The sequence below is a fragment of the Anthonomus grandis genome, chromosome 4, assembly GCF_022605725.1.
Source record: "Anthonomus grandis grandis chromosome 4, icAntGran1.3, whole genome shotgun sequence".
NCBI lineage: Eukaryota > Metazoa > Arthropoda > Insecta > Coleoptera > Curculionidae > Anthonomus > Anthonomus grandis.
In genome coordinates, this window is record NC_065549.1 from 24,263,656 (window position 1) to 24,287,721 (window position 24,066).

At 32.7% G+C, this 24,066-nt stretch overlaps 1 protein-coding gene and 1 long non-coding RNA gene across 2 annotated transcripts in view; one reads left to right on the forward strand and one right to left on the reverse strand.

The window, feature by feature from the left end:
• Window positions 1–24,066, reverse strand: part of LOC126735622 (nephrin-like) — a 1,136,035-nt gene that overhangs the window by 632,673 nt on the left and 479,296 nt on the right. The window lies entirely within an intron of this gene.
• Window positions 15,701–22,341, forward strand: LOC126735641 (uncharacterized). The gene is made up of 4 exons (XR_007660484.1): window positions 15,701–15,883; window positions 21,166–21,409; window positions 21,714–21,873; window positions 21,936–22,341. It is a non-coding gene; the product is annotated as an uncharacterized LOC126735641 (long non-coding RNA).

Genomic DNA, 24,066 nt, shown 5'->3' on the forward strand with positions numbered 1-24,066 from the left:
TAAACTTCTTATTTTTTTTTAATTGACATTAGTAGATTTTGATTTATAATTTCCAATAAGCGTGTTTAATCCAGACTTGTCATAAGATTATAAAATTAATTCCTATTGCAAATGAACTTGGTGTCAATATTTGTATCTATCAAAATATACTTCAATATTTTATCAATGTATATAATATTTCTGATTTAAAAATATAATATCCGTTTTAATTTTCCTATGTAATAATTTTTATTCTTTATATTGGTACTAGTTTTATCTGCCTATAATATATGTTACGATTAGGTAGAGAATAGTAATTTATGTAACAAGCCTGTAAAGTGATCCTTTTTTATGAATGGGAAATTTTTCGCATAAGCCTTAGGCGAATCGAAGCGAAAATCAAAAATACCAAATTACTTTATGCATTAGTGCTTAAAAATATTACTTTACGTCCTAGTGCATCAAGAAAACGTCAAAACCATTTTTGACAAACTATAGATGAAATGTCAATATAAACATCAAATTACGAACTAAAAAGAATTTTTTAGGCACTAGTGAGTAAAAAATAAAACTTTATAATCCCTGGGAAGTGTGTAAAATAAGTACTTTACGCCAATAAAAAAATGAATTATGAATCACTTTTACCAAGGACTTCTAAATTTAAAGATTTTGATTTTATGAAATTACCCAGAAAGAATTATCCAATGATACGGTTTTTTATAAGAGTTCTGCCTTTTTAAAACTTATATATCATACCCCAACCTATTTAATATCTCTATAATTTTGTCCGTTGCAAAATACGTAGCGCCATCTCGTAAGTACCTTTAAATATAATGTCAAGTGATAGAAAGCACGTGTTTTGGAGCGCGTCAGTCGCGTGTGAGCTTTGATTGACACAAGTAAAGTGATTTGGGGTATATCATACTCCAGCTTACCATTCTCGTAATTTTTTTTCTTTTATTCTTTGATTCTTTTAGAGGTAAGTACGACATATTATATATAAATTATTATTATTATTATTATATAATATAATAATAATTACGTATAATATTAATATGTTATAATCTTATAATAATAATAATTATTATTACTTTATTGATATTTTTTGTTTACCTTGAATTTCATTTGTAGATATTATGTCTGCTCGATGGTCATATGAAAAAGGGCAAGAAAAGTTGTTGAGGCTTTGGAAAATTCCGGATAATTCATCAGAGGTACCCGAAATACTTGATGAGGAACCCATAGAATTCGGCTCTGAGGGAGAGTTTGACGACCACGTTAGCCAGAGTTCTGAGGAGTCTTATTCTGAGCAAGAAATATTAGAAGATAACATTGTCGAGGAGTTTTCGCTTTAAGTAAAGTCAAGGTATTTATGGGGAGTTGACAAAAAAAACTAAATGGGTAGCTAATTCAGGATATAAGGCTGTGCGTACACGTCAGGAAAATATTATTATCCATCTTCCGGGACCAAAAGTGTTGCTAAAGAGGCCAAAACCCCTTTTGATTGTTAGAATATTTTTATAGACGAACTTATTATTGACTCTATAGTTGATTGTACTAATTGGTTAATTCAAACTAAATCTGAAAACTATAATGACAAATCAATCGTACAACAAACAACAGCTTTAGAAATAAAAGCCCTTATTGGACTACTATATATGTGTGGTCGTTTTAGGGCTAGTAGGTTAAATTTAGATGAGCTTTGGGATAGCGATGGATCCGGTATAGACATGTTTAGAGCAACGATGCCTCTAAAGCGTTTTAGGTTCCTACTAAGCTGCCTGAGGTTCGACAATAAAGATTCTCGGGAGGAAAGACTTAAAATTGATAAACTAGCTCCAATTCGGGCAATATTTGATCGGTTTGTGGAAAACTCTCAAGCAGCTTATGTACCTTCGGAATATTTAACAATAGATGAAAAACTTGCGTCTTTCCACGGTAGGTGCGGATTTCGGCAGTAAATACCAAACAAGCCAGCTAAATATGGCCTCAAGGTATTTGCACTTGTAGACTCAAAAACATTTTATGTACTGAACTTAGAAGTATATGTAGGCCAGCAGCCTGAAGGTCCGTACGCCTTTAGCAACAAACCGGCTGACATAGTTCTGCGATTTGTAGAACCAATTAGGGGAACAAAGCGAAACATAACGTTTTATAATTGGTTTACAAGTTATGACTTGGTAATAAAGTTAAAAGAATATAAACGTGCTTCAGTAAAGATGCTGAGAAAAAATAAAAGAGAAATTCCTGGCGAATTACTCACAACAAAGCGAGAAGTTCCAAATTTGCATTGCACATCAGACGTAACATTGGTCTCTTATATTCCAAAAAAAAATAGAAATGTTCTCCTTTTATGAACTCTCCATCATGACAACACAATTGATCCCGATTCTAGGGACCAAAATAAACTAGAAATAATAATGTTTTACAACATGACAAAAGGAGGAGTAGATACGGTAGATTAATTGTCTGCCACTTATAGTATATCAAGGAATAGCCGCAGGTGGCCACTAGCTCTATTCTTTTCCTTACTAAACTCAGCTGCTATTAACGCTTTTGTAATTTTTAATTGCAATACGAATGAAAATCTAAAACGGCGCTTTTTTCTAAAAGATTTATCTTTGAGTTTAGTGAAACCGTTCCAAATGAGTAGACTGCAAAATGAGTGAATAAGTCTAGCAGTGCGACGTAAGATTTCCGATATACAGGGGGAAATTGTCCCCACCACAGTTGGAGAAGACACAAGAAGGCAAAGATTTTCCAGAAGATGTTATATATGTCCAAGTAATAAAGATCGCAAATCTTTTTACACTTGTAGGGCCTGTAATAAATTTGTTTGCCTGAGTCATGCAGAGCAAACATGCGACAACTGTAGCTCTATATATAGTACATAAAACATAAAGCAATGTATTAGTTTATATTTTTCTTTACTTAATTGTAGTTTATACTTAATCAAAAATTAATTTTTAAGTAAATATTTTCAAGACGTAAATATTTTTGCGTCTTGTTCGAAATTTTTGAAAAAATGTAGGTCTTTTGAAAATAAACGTTTTTTTTTTGGTTGGTTATTTGTCATGTGTTTTATTTTTATTTACTTTCAGACCAATACAAAAACATTATTTATTGATAATATTTCAAAAATGTTTAGTTTATATTCGAAACATGTTTGTTTTTTTATTGTGGTATGCTATACCCCAGCTTACCAATCTTGTGACAATTACCAACCTTACCAACGAAGGGTTAAGCACTACAGCAAATTTAGCATTAAGTTTTAAAATACATAATTAAGTTTAATCTTTCTTAAAAAAAAGGTAAGTTAGCAAATATTTAGTTTATTTACAAATTCATTAATTTTATAACCAACTAAGCTAGAAATATATTTTATCTTACAAATCAACGGAGTATTATCTATCCTTTACTTCTGTTAAGTGGACGTTCTAAATATAATAAAAATAACTTTAAAAATTTATAGCTATTTTGCTTTTTTCAAATGGCAAAAGATTCTAAAGCATTTGCTGAAATTCACCAGCAAAAAAAATTCACAATGTATAATTTGTCCCTTATAATAAATTTAAAAAATACAATTTTTACCAAAACATTTTCATTACATTTTTTACAGAAATTTTGCTTATAACTGTCTTAGATATTAAGCTAACATAAATTTGCGTACCCCATTTTGGGCAAATGGAGATAATGCATTGGACTCTTAAACCAGCGCCAGCGGTGTTGTTGTCGGTGTGTTTATAGAGATAAAAAGAATATTAAATTACAGTAATACATTATCTCTTTTTGCCTTTACTGACATTTCTTTAAGGACATGTATCGCTGCGAGCATTTTATAATGTTTAGGAGGTGAGATTTAAAATAAAATACTCAAGGTCTAATAAGACTATAATGATGGTGGATTATTGCATTTCCTCATTTTTCCTCTTTTTACTTTAAACCCAGATTATTAGTTTTTTTTCTTTTCTTTTCATTTACAGAAAAAATAAATCTGTTAGACTAAAAAAATATGCTCTCAAATATAAGGTTGAGGAATTGACAATTACGCGAAATTAATGGCAGTATCGTTTCCTCTTATCGATGAGGGGCCGCCTTCAGTGGTCTGATAGGTATTTGTTAGTTCTATTGTCGGCATTATTATTTTACGGAATAATAATAATAAATAGACGATTCCACTCCTCTACAACTTAAGAGCGAGGAAGCGCGCAGCTACCATAACAGGAGGATGTCAGGCCTTTGCAGCGACAGAATACAAAGAACGGCACGACTCAGCTGGGAAAATTTTACATCAAGAGCTGGCAATGAAGTTGGAACTTATTACAACAAAGAAGGTTCCGTATTATAAATATATTCCAGAACCTGTAGTGGAAAACGACCGATATAAGTTATATTGGGACCGCAGTGTACTTACCGATCAACATGTAAGCCATAATAGACCAGATCTTATTTTAATAAATAAAATTTCCAGGAAAACAACTCTAATTGAGGTCGCCATAGCGAACAACAATAATCTGCAAGAGAAACACACTAAAGAAATCGCCAAATACAGAGATCTAGAAATTCAAATGGTATAATGGTATAATTCAAGGCAATGGAGAATGCATCATTTTGAGACCATCCCAATTGTTATATCGACAACGGGTGTAATACCAAAGAGTCTACTGGAATACCTTAAACAACTAGGAACTGGCGAACACTTATACAAGCACATGCAAAAGACAGTACTACTGGCAACTGATCGCAGCACCAGAAAATTCCTAGGGGATAACTCTACATTTCAGGTCACTTAAGGGTACCGAAAAGGCCCCCACAGACCACAGAGCTTAATCCTTTTGATATCGGAGGTATCTGGAATAAGTAAATGATCCTCCCCCTTAGAGGGAGTGCGAGCCTTAACTGGCTGTAAATAATAATAATAATAATAATAATAATAATAATAATAATAATAATAATAATAATAATAATAATAATAATAATAACTATACTTTTCGTAAATGATACAAATTGAGTGACTGATCTTTTTTTTGTTTTCATAAATTTGTAATTAAAATTAAATTAATTTTTTACTTAATTAATCTCTCAGTGTTGCATTAATGTAGCTAGAGGATTATCTAAGCAGCCTTGAGGCGTGGATCTCAACGTTGCGATAAAAGGATACACCAACAGGTCGAAACGTAACATTGCCTTATACGCCTTTTCAATATTTTAAACATTTTCGTTGAGATATTTCAGTGTTACATAGAATTAAGGTCTTTGTTGACTTGCATTTAACATAATTAGTTTAAAATAATTTTTTTTAGGTTTATCTTACTGTTGCTTTCAGGTCTCGATATGTAGGAGAATTTTAACACCGTGGTGTAATTACCTTGCATGAGGTGGAAAGAAGTTTTCACAAAATTGCTAAATAAGTGCAATTAAACAAATTTTTGTTTTTAGCTTTAGGCAGTTAAGTGTAAAATGGATACATTTATGCATGTATTTTTATATTTTTGCTAGTTTTAATTTTTTTTCTCTAACTAAATATAGGAGTTTTTTATGTTTAAGCTTTTTTCTGTTTTATATATGTTTTTAGTTACTTTTTTTTGCAATGTAGAAAAAACAGAGCTTGCTTCTGGCAAGCTACAAGAGTTTGATACATTTGCATTTAATTACATTATTATTTTATTTTATTGTCCTGTTTAGTATTGCTACTACTATTTTTTTTGTAAAGTGAATAATAAACGTTTTTATTATGATTATCATTATTATTATTATTAAACTTTTGTCACTACTAGTCATTGTTGGAAAAGCAGGAACAGAGGCGTTTCGATGGGAAATATGGCCTATAGAACTACAATGCTTTCATGTATCGCCGAAATTGTGTCTATGAATTTATGTACTATCTTAAGGTAAGTGAGTTTGTTCTTCTAATGGTGAAATACATGGTGAGACAAAAGATTAGATAGAATCGAGTTTTTATGTGAATCTCGATTTTTCAAATGGAGCCACGATAGTCCAAAAAGATTCAGGTATAGAAGAGGTACAATGCGCTTTTTGTTGAACGACTAACAGCTCATTCCAGAAAATTGATGGTTTGGGGTAGTACCAGCCTAGATATGAGAAATCTTTAAATTTTGCAGCAGATAACCGCTTCTGTATATAGTGATATTTTAGTCTTGTAGGTAGATGGATTTGAGGGTAGAAATCTTTTTCCCTTTGAATTAATTTAATTAAACATATAATAGCTGCCAGGAATCATATTTTCTAGAATTCCCTAAATAACCCCATTTAATACAGGCTCAAGGAATCCGCAAATCATATTAATTAAAAATGGACTGTCAACAAGTGATTGTATTTTTGCTAAGAAAGAATGTAAATTTTAAATTAGAATCATTCAAATATTAGTGTTAAAGAACTTTGTAACTTTGAACTTTGTTTGGTAATTTGAATATATTGACTTTGCAGATCTAACATTAAATTAGACTGGATATTTCATTTAGAAATTTCATTGCGTATGTTTTTAGAGTTCGTGTGAATATTATTTTTAAACTCTTGCATGATATTTCCAGTGAATGAACTAAGGTCGTTGATTTTGTGCATAGACTCAAGCTGATTAAATTTCAATACTTGCAAATTCTGGGTAATAATCTCTAGGTCGTTGTTATTTAAGTTTCCTGTAATGAAGTTAATACCACTTCCTAGGTAGTTTATTAAACGATTTTTACGTTTTTTACGATTTTTCATAATATTGTTATGACAAAAATAATAATCTGGCAAGACTAACCGGTTTACAGTGACTATTTCTGGGGAGTTGAGTTTGTTCGACAGTCTTGATTTAAAAGTTCTAAACAACAAGAACAACTCCCTAGATCTGATGGTTAGGTTCCAGAAACTCTGGTAAATTTTAATGATAAAAAAAGAACCTATCAGGCCGGCTTCGTGTATGGTCAGTTGTCTCAGTCACACACACTCACTCAGTAGTAAAACACCTTAATTTAATTTAAATAGGGTGTCTAATAAAGTTGTAAGGCAAACAAAATCTACATGGAAAGTAAATATACATAATGGTATTAAAAATGCAAACAAAAATAAATAAAAGATATGTAATATAAGTTTATAACCTAAAGGCACCTGAATTCGTCAGTGATTACTTTGGAAGCATTACGTAATAAAACGTAACATTAAGTTGTTTTAATTTACATAATTATAAAATAAATATACTTTTTAAAGATTAAAATGAGAAGGTGATCAAATAATAAATTCATGTTAAATCATACGACAAAGAAATCAAAAGAATTTGGTTAAGATCAATTAAAGAGGAAAAGAAAAAGACTTAAAAAGCTTACGGGTCAAGTTCCATGGTGTTCTTCTTTCGGAGGCGAGAGCCTGCGATGGGTTATTTCTCACCACATAGGGCTTAAGGAATGATGTGGGTTGACGGGGCTAAGGGCGGCGAAATTATCTACTTTTTGGCTTCAGGGCGAAATGCTTATCACTGCTGGGTCATGGCTGACGGTCTACAAATTCATATTCAAGGAGCCCTAAGAGAGATTTCTCAATGCAAACACGGTACACCAAATAAAATGTCACCAACGGTGAAAACCACTTACGAAGTTTTAAGAGGCATCGACCCACTTAGTCCACTTAACCATCCTGCTTCAAAAAATATTTGATTGAAATTGAAGAAACACTAAGGAATTTTAGTTTTTAGTATTAATTTAGCTAAAAATATGCTGGCGGAGAGAGATGATACTAGATTTATTTCACGACACGATTAATCTTTCTCCGTCACAGCACGGTTCACCTTTGACAGACGCAGGAGCTGGAAAGACCCCCCAGATGCTTCGCGCAACTGCTTAAGTAGCAGTCCAAAAAACGTCTGGACGCAAGACCGGAGATTAAGGAACTTCGCTCGTTACTTTATGAGTTTAGCCGCTAGGGGCCCAACCAAAACCCATACATAGATCACTAATAAGAAAACCATAGAGTGCCTAGTAGAAAGTACATAATATATGAGACAAATCGTAATAATTCGACACACGGCGCCACTGGCGTCCGCTTTAGTAAACCGGTTGACCAATTCAATTGCCGTGAAATCTTCTCCATGCACAGCATATTGTAAACAATAACAAATAATTAAAGTGGAGATAACGTTGATAGTGGTTCAATGAAAAATATTGGCGAATTCCATTAAAAATCAAAGGCAATTGTAATTATGGTGGGTGTCTCAGTCAGGAGTCTCGTATTTATAAAGTTTTGAAAGAAAGATTTATAAAAAGGTCATTTTTAAATATTTTAACCAAATGAATAAAAGTTAGGATTCGCCATATCCCGTTTAAAGCGTAATTAATCCTGTAACAATATTTAAGTTAGCTTTGTAAAATACATTTAACTTTGTGAAAGTGTCATATGTATCATTAATTGCTTTAGAAATCAAATAAAATTGTGATTTAATTAAAATACTATTTTGATTATTTACAAAGGGTTGCATAATTAATCAATTAGTAAATAATTGGGATAACGAATACTTAAGGCTACTTATATTAAAGGGTATATATATAGCATATTACTTTATTATATAGACTTATTATTAAACAGGGAGCAATTTCTTTTATACAATATCTATTAGTGTGGAGTTTGTGCACCTGAAATGCTTGGCAAGGACTCGTTTAATTGAGTAGGGTCAGGGGTACGTACTGTGCGGTCATTTTATTTCTAAGGGTAGATTTTTTATATACCGTATCGTCTGGGAGTATTTCTGGAGTTTTTTCGGTATTTTTATTTTGTTTTTGAGTATTTGTAGATTGTTTGTTTTAGGTCGTTTTATAAATTTGTTCGTGGAATGGTAGTAACTTCCTTTTTTGTCTATCATTATATTGCTCAAATAAGGTTAAGTCGTTATCGATATTGGGTTCGTTTACGTAAGGGCCATATAATATGAAAAAGGGCGAATGACTTGTTGTTGAATGAATACTTTGATTGTAGATTAAGACAGCGCAAGTTATGAGGTTTTGAGGGGTTTCATCGGGATTTTGCATTTTCAGAATTCTTAGTTTTTCGAAAATGGTGAAATGGAATCTTTCCAGAGGACTGTTGGAGGAAGAATTTCCTGGAGTAGTGTAATGAACTTCTATACAGAAAAATTGACAGAATTTTTTTAATAAATTATTTTGAAATTCTTTACCCTGGTCTGTGACGATTTTTAAGAGGGTGTTGGGATGGAAAAAGTAATGACGAAGTTTGCCTAAAATAGTAAGAGCGTTTTTATCAGTTATGAAATAGGCTTGGGCATAATTTGAGAATGAATCTATTATTGTTAGGAACTGACAATTTGAAAACTGGAGAATGTCTAAGTGAAGTGTCTTAAATGGTTTTTCAGAGAGCAACGGGTCATTTGTAAGCAATTTTGTAAAGATGTCTTTCATATTTATTTTTAAATTCATTTATGTTGAAATTCTTCGCCGGAGTCGACGACAAGACGATTTGTTGCATAATTAAGGGGTAATATTGGGATATTCTTTCCTTCTGCATTATTATTGGAGTATGCAGTGACGTCAGAATCATCGTCGTTGGCGACGGTGTTAACAGGTTTGGGCAGGAGCGTCTTGTTTGTATGTTTTGTTAAGGACAAAGTCGGCTTAGTCAAAATCGGTTAAGTTATGGCGACTGCATTGTCGGCATTTGGGACATTGTACTGTGAATCGGCATCATTTGCTTCAAGAGTGTTAAGATTACTGCGGGAGAGAGAATTTGCGACTACTACTTCTTTTCCCTTTTTGTAGTGAAATTCGAAATTGTATTCTTTTAGTTTTATTTTCCAACGGATTAATCGGGAGTTGGGTTCTCTGATTTTTGAAAGCCAAACTAGGGGCTATGGTCAGTTTCAATTAGGAATTTTTCGCTATATAAGTATGGATGAAAATTTTGAGTCCACTATTGCGAGAAGTTCTTTCTCTATAGTTGAGTAGTTTTTTGTTCTGCCGAATTTAGGGTTCTTGAAAAGAACGCAATAAGGTGGTCATTTTGCGATAGCACACTGCCGGCTATGTTGAAGGCGTCGGTGGTGAGTTTAAAAGGTTTTGTGAAATCGGGATATTGCAAGATAGGGGAATTGAATATGAGTTCTTTGCATTTTAAAAAGACATTCTTATACTCTAAATTTTCCATATCAATTTAAGTATTTTTTCGTCGACATCTCGTAAGGTAATTTTGGCGAAATTTTCGATGAATCGGCGATAGTAGCCTACAAGCCCTAAAAAGGCTTTAATTTCTTTCTGATTTCTTGGAATGGTTCTGATTTCTTGGAATGGTTCTGATTTCTCTGTAACGTTCGATTACTTCAATTTTTGTAGGATTGGGTTTTATTCTCTAGGAGGTAATGATGTATCCTAGGAAAGCTACCTCTTTACACAGGAATTCTGACTTATCAGGCTGTATTTTGAGATTAACTTCCTTTAATTTTTTAAATATCTGATGTGTGTGATCTATGTGTTGAGAAAGGGACTTATAGTAGCAGGTACATTTTTGAGGCCGAAGGGCATTCTAAGGTATTCAAAATGACCATTGTTGACGGTAAAGGCCGTTTTTTCTTTAAAATCAGGGTCAATTTCTATCTGATGAAATCCTTGGGCGAGATCTAGGGTCATGAAGTACGTTCATTTTCTAAAATTATCTGAAAATTTCATCAATTCGGGGAAGGGACCATTTTTCTTCTATTATCTCTTTGTTAATGGATGTGTTAATCATCATCATCCTAGGTTTCTGGATGTCTGAAACGTTGGGCTTTTTCGGGACTATCCACACGAAAGCCGAATATGGAAATATTGAAGGACGAATTATATTATTGTCTAGTAATTTCTGCATTTGAGATTGTATCTCGATATTCATTTCATCATCATTTTTTCTCAATATTCATTTCATCATTTCGAGGGCGATGTCGAAAGGATTTTAGATAAATGGGTCTGTCTGTTTTATTTCGAATTTTATGTTTGGTTTAACTGGCAAAACTGAGGTCACACCCTTCGTGATACATTATGTCTTTGTATTCATGTAATAAGGGTAAAATTTTTGATTTTTCGAGAGGGGTTAAGTGATCGATACGTAAGATTTTTTCAGGGTTAAGTTTTTCTAAAATTGAATATGATGGGTCCAGTATATCAAATTGATCTTGGGTGATGACTTTCATCCTTTGATGAAAATTTATGTGGACGGTAGGCGTGGGGCTGGAATAAGTGCAAAGGCCATTTTCAACTTTTACTAAACTGTTAGGTATAATATGATTTTTTATGTGAAATGAAAAGAAGATACATCCAAATGCGTGTCGCCTTCGTGTTGCCGGGACACTGGACGTGTCAGTTGCATGCTGTTACTTCGAATGGTTCGATAAATTTTTTGTTGAAATATTTGTTCGCAATCTTGGGAGATATGATAGAGTCAGAGACACTAGAGTCAATTAAAATTGTCAATTGCTTTTGTGGTAAATAAAAGTATGGGAGCTCAATTTGTTGTGCTATATTATTTAACTTGATGGCGGGCCTGGGCCTGATTTTAGAAAATTTACGAAATTATCAATTTTAAAATTTTTTTCGGTATTGGGGTAGTGATTTTGGTCATTAGGATTAGTTAAAGTGAGATCAAAAGAGATTTATTCATATAAAAGGTTTGGCTCGTAATATTCAGAATAATGTTGGGGTGTACAATCGGTATAATATTCAGACTGATTATCTTTGACATAAGGCACATCGGGATAAGAGTTAGTGTTGGTCTCAATGTTAGTTAACTCTTGGGACACAAAATTTCAGAGGCCTGATGATTGGAAAAAGTTTAGTTGTCGAAAAGGCATTCTTTGTTAATACTGCCCAGAGGGTCCAGTTATAAATATTGACATTGAGTAGAGGGGTCTGATTTAGGTTTATTATGATTTTGGGGAGCGAAAAAATTTGTTGGTTTTCCAAAAACTTTAGTATTTGTCGGATAATGTCTTTGAACTGATGTAGGTCGTATTTGTATGGGCTGACTGAATAGGAATTTGTTGTTGTGGGAATGTCGTGGGGGGTTGATTCTGGGGTTATAATCTTACGGGACTTTGAAAGGTATTTTGTTTTACATCGGAATTATGGTTATTATTATTATTATTAGTAAATTGATTATTATGTACCTACATTAGACAGATTTGTAAAATTTACCTGTGATTCTACCTGTACTAGGGCATTAAAACATTAACATCATAATGTTGATGTTTTGATTGTAATGTGAATGTAATGATTAATTAAAATTAATCCTGCATTTACATCTGAGACTTCGCAATGAAATTTAGAAAAAATTATTTGTACAAAAGATTTGAGTCTATCTACAAATTAGTCCTATTAGCCCTAAACTAGGTGAACAAAAATATTAACAGCAAGGCTATTAGCCGAGGTTTTGGTGATTTGATAATATTAATGTTAACGATATATTACCAGCGATTCCTTAAATATAGAAACAGTCCTAAGCTAAGCATATTATATTGTAATATAAACAATTAATTGTGGTTTGAGGACATGTCTTGGTATAATAGTCGATTATCGGTATTTTAAAATAATTAAAGAAATTTTGTTTTAGTCCCTTAGTTTGAAAACTTAATAAAGTTACACAAATTTAAGGGACAGTTAAACGTTAGATTACATTTTTAAAACCTTCTTGCCTTTGACGCCTTTGAAATTGTCGCACTAAATTATAAACGTCTAAAATATATATTCAATAAAAAATGAAACTATACTGATGGACTTATGAGTATAAGGTAATTTTTTTATTTATGGATTATATTTAAATTTGCTGACCTATGAGGCCACTAAAATATTAAGCGAAATATAATGGCAAATGGAAAGTAGATTTGCTAGTGTACATAAGATTACAAAAAAAAAAACTTACAACAGCTAACTAACATAAAATATATAATAAATTTAGTTAATTAAAAAAATAAAGAAAAACGTGATAATTTCGAAGCAACTCAATAACTTTATAACATCAACATATATAACATATTATTTAGCTTAGTACCGCAATTCCAAATACGCCAAGAATATTTTCAGTCATACCACAAAGCTAATTTTGTTACAATGGGTTTTTGGTTATTAAAGATCAGTCATTAATTAAAAGTTTAAAGTAATCGTTTTTCAAATTCTAGGCGGCAATTGAAACATTTAGTTTTATTTAGCAAAAATACCCTAATATGTCAAAATATGTCTTTGGTGAAGTTGATTAATTGAATTAGATACGTAAACATAAAGCCTTAAGGGCATCTTAGAACATTATAAAAAGAACAGCTTTTATAATTTGTCCTTTTAGCACTGGATAAGTTTATATAATACATTATTAATGTTTGTCATTTTCAGAACACAACTGACAAATAAGAAGATATTAATGGTAGCATTTAACATAGTGTTTTTTTATACATATTTTTTTCAAATTGTCAAAAATAAATTAAAGCGTATCTAAAAAATAAAATAAAATTCCCAAATAAAAGTCCAAAAATTAAGAAGCAATAAACAACATCCATAAATTATGAAGTAATAAGGCCTTTTAAAAAATTAAAAATTATTGAATTAGAAACAAAAGACTATTTGAGAGAATAAATCAGAGCCGCTGAAAAGCCGTCATTGTAATAAGAGCAAATACGCACGCACAGCGCTAGAGCATAAAACATAATGGACTTTAATGTAATGCCGTAAATGCAAAACGGATTTAACAAAACATTTACTTTCCTCTTATTATATTTAGCACTTCGGAGTTTTATGTAGAAAATAAAATAAAAATCTCAATTACTGTAAGTAAAAGCAGTTTGCTGCAACATTAGGTTTTAAAAATGTAAGGCAGTTATTCTTTTAAATGAAATTTTTTTTGCATGTGTATTTACAGTATTAATTTCTAAAATACTTACTTACTACGATGTATTTTTTAGAAAATAAATTTTACTAAATTACGTTGAACGAAAGATTTAAGCGTTTAACCTTATGTCCTTTATTTTTTTTTATTAAGGTATTGTTAGTTCGATTTTCCATATTTCTAAAAAAAATAATTACTTTTATTATGGTATGAATTTACACATTAAATATCATAATTACAGTAACTTCTAAGCCATATTTACTATATACTTACAACATTATGAAGTAATTGCGATTGCTTTTGCTAAAGTGTGCTGTGAGTTTCGGGGAAATGTCACTTTATATTACTTGACAATTAGGAAGTCCATTAAAGAAGTTATTACCATATTCTCGCAATATTTGATTTTAGAAACCGATGTTTTCAAGTAATTAAGTCATAATGGCTTTAAATACCATAATTTGTGGTACTCATACCACTACCATTAGCCGTTTTAATATTTAATGTAATAGCAAATACTGAAAAGCGTATAATTATAAATTTCTATTTTATTGTTAAATGAACTAACATGATACTATGAAGTTAAACATTTCTTGATATTGACTGCATTTTATTTTTTATTATAATTTACATTTATTAGTACACTACAGTTAAAATCTACTACTATCGCTACCATTCAGAATTAATAACATTTAAATTACATGAATTAATTACTAAGCCATAACATGAAATCCATATTATATTAATGTAGGCATTTTTATCAGTTGTCTAGGGATATTGTTAAATGAGAATGTAGGTATATGAATAGACATAATCAGATAAATTTAGGGATATGATGGTAAAAATGGCCGCCTAATACAAATTAATGGATGAACTTCTACAGCTTACATAAACAATATTGCAGTTCACGAGAATACAACTTCGGAAACCTTAACCAAACACAACTTAGGTACTTAATAACAGTTACTCGTTATAAATACGTCTTAATTATGACTTGACTAAAAACATAACTCCTAAGTGATTGTGTCCTTTCGATGTTGGTCACTCTGATAAATTTCAGGCGTGCCAATTGTAGGGAAATAAAATAATTAAAGTTTTTGGGAGGTTATGTTTAAATAACAAAATAAAAAGTTACATTTAGTAAAAAATAGATGCTATAAGATAGTTGCATTGTTAGACTTGAGTATTTTTCTCATACTTTTTTAAGAATTTCGTTAAAATTTATGAAAGAAAATAATCCTCACCTAAAATGAGATAAAGTTTTGATAAACTTGGAATAGATACATGCATTTTAAAATATTTATTTTATTATTCTGATAAATTTAAATCTTATAAATCTTAATACTATGAAAATAATAATCTTCATTTAAATTTTTGCTTGTGTTTACTTAACAAATTTAGTTAGGAACACTTTTATTTTCTTTCTATTTTTACTTTACTACTTCTACTTTCCTTCTATAAAAAAAGTTTCTACATTAATAGGTACAACCATCTATAAAAATCAAAATATAGATGATTTTATGAGGGTTTGTAATTTGAAAAGGTTTATATAATAAAAATAAACTCTATATATTATTCTAATGTAAACGATGCAGACAGACAATACACAATAGTTTGGTTTTGAGAAACAGAGAACCAAAAACGTTTAAATAAGCATGCATATCGCCTGATGCAGACCATATACCCAAATGTGTTGTTTAAAAATCTCCAAACACTAGGTAATCCGTTACATTCACAATTGACAATGTTCGTGTCGAGATTTTAGTGCCTGATTTTGGGATCCCAAAGATGGTTTAAAAACAATGTCAATAAAAATAAATAAATTTAAATCGTGACAGGTCACACGTCATCGTCGTCCACTTCATTATCGTTATGTAATTATATTTTTTATTGGAAACACTGAAAATGTTCAGAGTAACCAACATCAGAAGGACACAGCCACTATAAAAATGGCGGCCACCAGGCAGTGGTCATTTTTGGGTATGGGAGCCATATGCAATAGCAGTCCAAGTAAATTTATAAAGTTCGTGACTCCACCCAACTCAACTCAACTTAATATTGGGTACGTCAATGCCATGCCTTCCAACGATCACGTCGCACTTGAAGCCCGTCGATCGCCTTTGGGTAGAAACATAGGGGAGCGGCGAGTCAAGAGTCAAGCGGCGAGTCAAGCGGCGCGTTTTAAAATTTTCCATACAATCAAGTTGATGCGCACATAGTGAGGCGGCGAGCAGTGCTGCATGCATCGACATGAATCTTGACTCATCGCTCGTGAAATCACCAACGATTTCTTTGAAGCGCTGCTCCAGTCGATTTGGGGCTTCCATTGGAGGTGGTACGGCGTGTTTGTTGTTTTTTGTTCTGGTTTTTATAATAGTTTAAACAACATGAACGTGGAGTTGTTTATTCTGTCAATACGGAATCGAGAACCTATATGGAATCAGCAGCTGAATGACCATCACAATCGTTATACATTGGACAAACTATGGAAAGAAGTAGGTGAAGAAAATAATTGTACAGGTACGTTTGTGTATACTAGGTAGGGCAATAAACAATTGTCTACTAATGTAATACTTCTAAATATTTATTATTTATATACAAAAAATAAAATAAATTGTTGACCTAAAGGTAACTTTACAAAAGAAAAAATGTTTAGATTTGTTTTATAGGTTTTCCAAAAACGTTTTTCTGATTGTTTACACAACGAACCGTTTTTTTAACGAATGTGTCTTTAGTCTCTTGAGAAATGAATCATATTCTCATTAAAATATCGTGTGAATTCGACGTCGTCCTATTGGTACTTCAATGTTTTTGGGTTCAACTGTTTGAACCTCTGTTAAATGCCTCTCAAATCCCTCCTTATCTATGATAGTGTTTTGAAGAACACATACATTTTACTATTATGTCTACAGTTTGATGATCAGTTTTAATACTTTTAGACAAAAGTCTCCATTTAGAGAACATGATTCCAAACGCACACTCTATACTTTTTCGAGCCCTAGAGTGCCTTTTATTGAAGACCATTTTTTTATCATTGAGATTCTCTACGTTGTGAGGTGTCAGAACACGCACAGATAAGGGGAAGGCTTCATCTGCGAGAAATACCAATGGCGTCGTAAAATTAGTTCCAGGCAAACAAGCATCATCCGGAATATCAACTTGATTGTTTTTTTATCATGTGGTAAAATTCACAGGAAGCAAAAGTGGCTCCATCACTTTGCTTACCAAACCCACCAACATCTATTACAAGAAATCTATATTTTGCATCACAAACTCCTAGCAAAACAATGGAGTAGAACTTTTTGTAATTGTAAAACATCGTGCCTGAATGTGATGGGCACGAAATTCTTACATGCTTTCCATCGATGCATCCCATGCAATTTGGAAAATTCCACAAGTGACTGAATTCCTTGCTTGTCTGAGCAAAGATTTCTTTTGAAGGATGTTGCATATGTAGGGGTTGCAAAACATTCCATAGAACATTAACGGTTTCTTTCACTATCCTGCTAACTGTAGAAGCTCCAACACGAAATGAGAATGATAAACTTTTGAATGAAGGACCAGTTGCCAAGTATCTGCAATAAAATATCATATTAAGTCATTTTCAGTAATATTTAATATCATGTTTAAATTTAATTCTTAGTTTCTCTTCTTTCAATTAAAGAAGCTTAAAGTAAATGGAAATCGCTACGGGACTATTACAGGAAGGAAGTAAGAAAAATGCAAGAGGAAAGATCGGGAATCAGCTCTGATTCTGTGTATAAATCTAATTGGCCATATTTTTTGTTGTTAGACTTTATGAGGTCTCAATTCAAGACTAGGCCTACATCTGGAAATATAAAGAGAAACTGTGAAAGTGGCCAGGAGCAGACTGAAAAAACATTTCTTGAAGAGCTAACTGGTAACGACGAGAATGTTGTGGAAGAAAACGTCACAGAAGATCTAAATAAAAGTAATGAGGGGAGCGTCGGTGGCAATGTCAATGTCACAGGTTCATCAACTTCCACAGACAAAATTACAAAGGAAGGTCTTGTCCACCCAAACAGTTTCAATAAGAGGAGGGCATAAAGTCAGGACTTAAAGAAATTGATACAGATTGAAGAACAGAAGATGGCGATGTTGGAAGAAAAGCGGATAAGACGAGCAGAAGAAAAGCCAGATAATGACATGCTGTTTTTTCAAAGTCTTTTGCCTCGCATACAAAAAATTAATGGAGCCGATAAACTTTTTTTTCGAAATGATGTTCAAAATTTAGTGCTGAAATATGCGTAAAAAACGACGTTTCTAGACCGTCTACGAGTAGTTGTGGTTCCACTCGTCAATCATTTGTGTCTACAGGCATTTCTCTTCCACCTTCCAGAAGTCCAACACCTCAGGACAATAACATCCTAGATCTGGATCAGTGGTCTCGTGGTTATGACTACTCATATGATAGAACTTAAGTTTTTATAAAACAATCTCTAGTTTTATCTTTTGTACTGCGTAACCCATATTTATTTCAATATTAGCCATTAAAATGTGTTACAATTTTTTCTCTTATTATAATTATAATTATCTAGTCAGTTTCTTACCTCAATGTTATAACCAGCTTCTCCTCAGGTTCAATAGGCTACTTGACGAAACTGGTGAATTTTGTTACTATTTCAGGTTGTATGAGATCTAAAATATACACAAAGGTACTGTGCTCCATCCTGGTGTATTGAAAAAACCGATCAGGGTACTCCTTCAGTTGTGGAAATAGGTTATGGTATTCGCCTAATGTATGACGTTCTTGGTTCAATGGATGAACAGCATAACTTCTAACACCTTTAAGACAAAACACTTTAAGAGCGCTATTTTCCAACAAGTAATCATCTTCACTGTCAGACAGCATTTTGCTGACTGAATTCATGACATGTGAAAGCGACGCTTGCATCTTGAATCAAAAACGCGTCGCTTGGCTCGCCGCTTGACTCTTGACTCGCCGCTCCACTATGTTTTTACCTTTTGGAGGCATCATCGGCCGGTTATACAAATTGTTGCCCGACTGCTTTATTTTATTACCTACATCAATTTACTACACTGACTACTTAACTTTTAAACTAAACGTGTAACTAATCTTTAAGTTAGGTTAGATAAGGAAAAATATAAACTGACATTTGTTTTGCATTTCTAAAGTGATGTATATGTTTAGTAACCTGAATTAGTAGTAGTAGTTGTGTTAGTAACGATGGAGGAACTAGAGCTCGGCAAATAGACCTAAAAAGTCAATTTTCTTCAACCCCAGAATCATCCACCTTTACGCCCTACTCCTTAATGTACGCCCTTCACTGAGTCGGCTACGGTCTCTTAATAAAGGCATGTTGTCTCAGTCCAGATCTTTAAGATCTTGTGTTGCTAAAGCAAAAAATATTCCTTCTCAGGCGACTACCTATACCTGTCGCAAATTACTAATATCGGCCTTTTTCTTATACCAAGAAGGTGTAGATGCCGTGTGTATGCAGTTAGGATTCCCAAGTCTTAGATTCCTTGTTAGCACTTTGTTACCATTCGCCTTACTTTAGAGCGGTGATGTTCTGGAATCATCTGCTTGCTCTGTCTACATCCTTCTGTTCTTTTAGAATTCCTAATTGTTTTTCCCCAAGACAAATTATTAAGTGCCTGCGATATTTATTTTTTACTAAAATCGAGATACGGCTCAGAGCGCACGACGACACGACGAGGCTAATGACAACTTGTCTTTCTAGTTCGTCAGACCATTCATTTCTCTCGATACCCTGGTATCTTGAGACTCACCTTAGGCTCACTTCCTTGTGTGCTGCCACTCTTTCCAATGAGTTTCTGCTTTTCTAGACTAGCGCTGAGCTGGCCCTGAGTTTTTAGATCGCGTTGGGTGCAGGTTGAGTATTAGAGCAGATACAAATCTTCTCGTTATCTTTCAATGCTTTCAATTTATGTGTTCCCTAGCGGAAAAAAGTTTCTCTGTACTCATTTCCATCCCGTACACTCCGGCTCCGACTAACTTGGTTCGTTCCACCCTGTGTGTACCCCACCCTCATCTGTGTACCAGGCCTGAAAGCTGTTTCGCGCCATGATTTGGTTCGTTGACCATTATTCCCTTATTGGAATTTCCACCCAAAACTAACTAGTTCTAGCTTCCTGAGAAAACTGTCCATCAGGTGAAAGGCAACTCTCTTGTGGGAAGCCACCCCGGCCTCACCCTGGCTTCAACACGACAATCTCCTAGTATACCAGTGATTTTTTGGCCTTTCATTACCGTTTTAACCCACCTGACTGGGTAAGCCCCTGGTCACAATGGCCTGAAACGGTCATCTAAAACTTCTTTTTAAATATTAAAATATAATATTGTTAGGTAACCACTCTCTCTGCACTAGCGCTATAGCACTTTACGACTTGCTTACCACTCTTTAAGTATTGTGAAACTAATTAAAGTATATTTGTCACTACAATTCCATTCTAATTTATTTATTAGAATATCGGTCAACAATATATTCTACAGGCTCTTCTCCATGGTCTATTTGACTTTAAAGTTGTGTTATTGCATCAACGACTGCTAAAACAGTATCACTTAACTCAATTAAAAAGACATATTTATACCTAGAAAAGTCCTTATGTTAATTAAGAAAAAGTAATCCTGTTATTAACTATTTCTTAAACATTTGGAAAAGATAGTCATAGAGATTGGACGGCAATTCATGAGATTATCTTTATCGCTACTTATGAAAATAGGTCGAACCTTTTCGACGCTAAGTTTTCTAGAAACTTCCTTACTTGACAGAAGATTGATTAATGATTTTTCAGGTTATTGAGCGGAACACGTTAAATCTTGCTCGCAAATCCTTGCCTAATATTAACAAAGTAAGAATTAAAATATTTAAATATTTTATAGATTTTTTAACTTTGATTTTAACGTTTGAAATAACTGTAATAAAAGCGATGTTCTTATTAGAAATAATTAATTTGCAAAGAAATTTAATACGATATATGTGTAGAAAATATTCACTTATACTCTGATTCATAATTTTTTATCATTTAAGAAATTAAATAGTTTTCTTTTAATCCCCATTCTTGTTAACGAAACATGGGCGGTGTGGTAAATAGATTTTCTTTGGTAAAGTAATAAGACTAGTTTTTCTAGAATTTAATATTTTTAATTTAAATTAAGATATTGTAATTGAGTATTTACTTTTATTTAAAGCTTCTAAGCGTTGCGAATGGATAGTATGATTTTTATTTTGTATTTCATCGATATAATAAAAATAAATACAAATAACACTTATTGTATGTACAATGAATTTGATATTAAAAGCAATTTACTGGAGACTTTCTTTTGGTGTTTTTTAGTAAAATTTGTTACAATGTACGCAGCTTAACGATCTTGACCGTTGTGGATATACCAGGTGTTTTCCGACGACTGGAAATAATTTCGGTGGATTGAGCGGCGAGCAAACTTCGCGACATTTCTGGAGACACAACATGTGAATGGAACAATCTAGCTAGTATTTAAGGAGCCCTCGCCGCTAGGAGGCCAGTTCAAAGATAAATAATGGCGCGACTTTTAAATAAAAAAAATATTAGAAACTAAAAAGTAAGTATTTCTATTGGTCTTAAGTAAACATGTTTAGAGTGCACGTGCGTAATAAATTAGTTTGACTATTTCTGTGCATCAACTGTTTTACGTCACACCTAAAAGAACAGTAGGTTTATAACATTAAGATTTTGTTTTCCTTCGTAAATGCTTTAATTTTTCAACGCAAGATGTGCATGTTTTATGCTACGAAGTCGAATTGGTAAGTAATGGGCTATAGGCCAATTTACTTATGTCGCTTGTTGCGACTTCTCAGTACGTATTGACCAGTTCTAGCATTTGTTAACAAGGGCCCTTATTATAGTTGATTCTTGGAATAAAAAAGAAAAAAAATGTTTTACCGACTCGTAGACGAAAGAAAGGTGAAGGTAGAGTGCAGAATGAAAAAAAGAAGAAATAGTGGTAAAAAATACTTAAGCAGTAAGAATACTGAAGTAAACGCAAAGAACGAACCGAGTATCGAGGTAAATAGTATTAGCCTCTATTGTTTAAATTTGTTAGTAAAATATTATGTTTTTACTTTTAGGTTTTGTGCAAATGTAAATTTTATTGTAAAAAAATTCCACATGAACAAGAAAAATGTTTACAAATTAAAGGACTATGTTAAGCAGAATTCATATCTAATGAAGGAATGGGAACTATGGTGATCCTGCGAATAGTAAGCGGACTATACACTTCACATTACCTACTGGAAAAGATGACATTTTGCAAGCGTGTAGAAAAACTTTTTTTAAAATTTATGGAATTACGAAAAGAAGAGTTGAAACTATTGTGAAAGCAAAAAAGTGGAGATTATACTTTAACTGAGAAAAGGGGAAACAAAAAGATAAATAGAAAGTTTTTGAGAGATGATGAAAACGCTCTGACATATTTAGTACTTGTGATCTTCTACATCATAAAATAACAATTTATTATCCTGATAATAAAAAAGTAAAAATTAAACTCGATCTTTATCATTGCAAGGCTGAAAAGGCAAGGGAAGTTATGAAACAGGACCATGAAGTTTCCCAATTTCCTACCAACGAAAATAGCACTATTGATATAGATTTAGAGCAAGACCTTTCGCTTCCTATCACTCTGACTTATGGTGAGATGTTTTATTTGAGACAACTCTTATGCTACGACTTGGGCATGTATGTTGGGGATAACAATAAAGGCTTCATGTTTTTATGGCGTGAAGGGATATCGGGCGGAACAGGGAATAAAATTGCATCGTGTTTCTCCAAAGCAGACAGATGTAAAATCGTTTATAAAAAAGTGATGGCTGCATTGCGCAAAACAAAAATAAAATGATATTGTTTTTGGGCATTTGTTTGGTGGCCAAAGGTTATTTTGAAGAGCTGGAACAAAAATACTTGGTTTCAGGTCGTTCCTTTCTAAGTTGTGATAGAAACTTTGCTCAAGTTGAGAAAAGAAAACGCTTGCAGAAATGCGAAATTCTAATGGATTTGGTAAAACTGATGGTGACTTCAAAAAATTGTTGAGCAGCTCGATGATTTTTTTTGCTTTAAACAAGAGGCAGAAGCATATCTAATAACTAGAAATTTGCAGATTTCAAAAGCAAAATAACATATGTCTTATTATTTTGCCTCATTAAGCTGCACCAAACGTTTATACTAAATTGATTTTAAGGGTCTCTGATATCAGATCAAAAGTGAGGATAAATTTTCTTGGGACCCATATACATTTTTACCATTAAACATATCTTTATTTGAGAAATTCGCTTCGTCGTTTCAAATCATACAAATTAAAATATTATCATTTGCTTTATATGTATTACGTAACCAGGGGTAAAAAGCAAGTCTTTTTTCGTTATCGCCAGATAACAATATTTGTACTGGTCGATACTTATATAGGAGCACAAGTTTCTGTTATTTGTGTTTCGTTAAGACCCGCCATATTATTATTAACCTTACATCCTAAGCTCTATGTCTCTAGATATGTTTTACATATGTGCTTTAAAATATGAAAAAATACATGTGATTTTATTATTGAAACAATGATTTACTTATTTTGCTTTCAAAAAATTCATAGCCAATTTGCTTAAATTCCGAAAAATTATGATTATCCTGTAGGTCAGTTCTGGAGGACATGCTAAGTTGAGGCTAGAAAAATAGACTTTTATAATAGTAGTTAAATATAACAAATACAGTTTAATTTTATCCAATGATAAATGCCAGGACTTGTCCCTTTTAGGTTTTTTTTTACCTGGCCTTGTACTCTGTGACTTGTTTGAGTTGTTTTGTTGCGCTGCTGTATGCTTTCAGTTTGAGACCACTCTCTAATGCGGTTCTTCCTACTTTCTCACTGGTTATCTGTTGTCTAATGATTGGATTGTTTTATGGTGGCCTATATATTTTTATTCCGACTGTTTACTCACCCCTTAGTATTTTTTCCTTGGCTTTTTTTGTGGGATTTGATCTCGAGAGGGTCGATTTTCTTTTGTTGGCCAATTTTCTTATTTCTTTCAGTCATCTTGCCATGCCAGGGAATACACAAAGATCCTAGAGATCGGGATGTCTTATTACACCGCGTTTGGAGCTGATCCTTTATCACAGGATATTTCGGTAATCGCGACAGATTCCTCTGATTTACTGATTCAGTGGGATGTAGAAGGGTTTGGCTAGCTTTTGGTATGTATTTTTTTAGAATTGCTT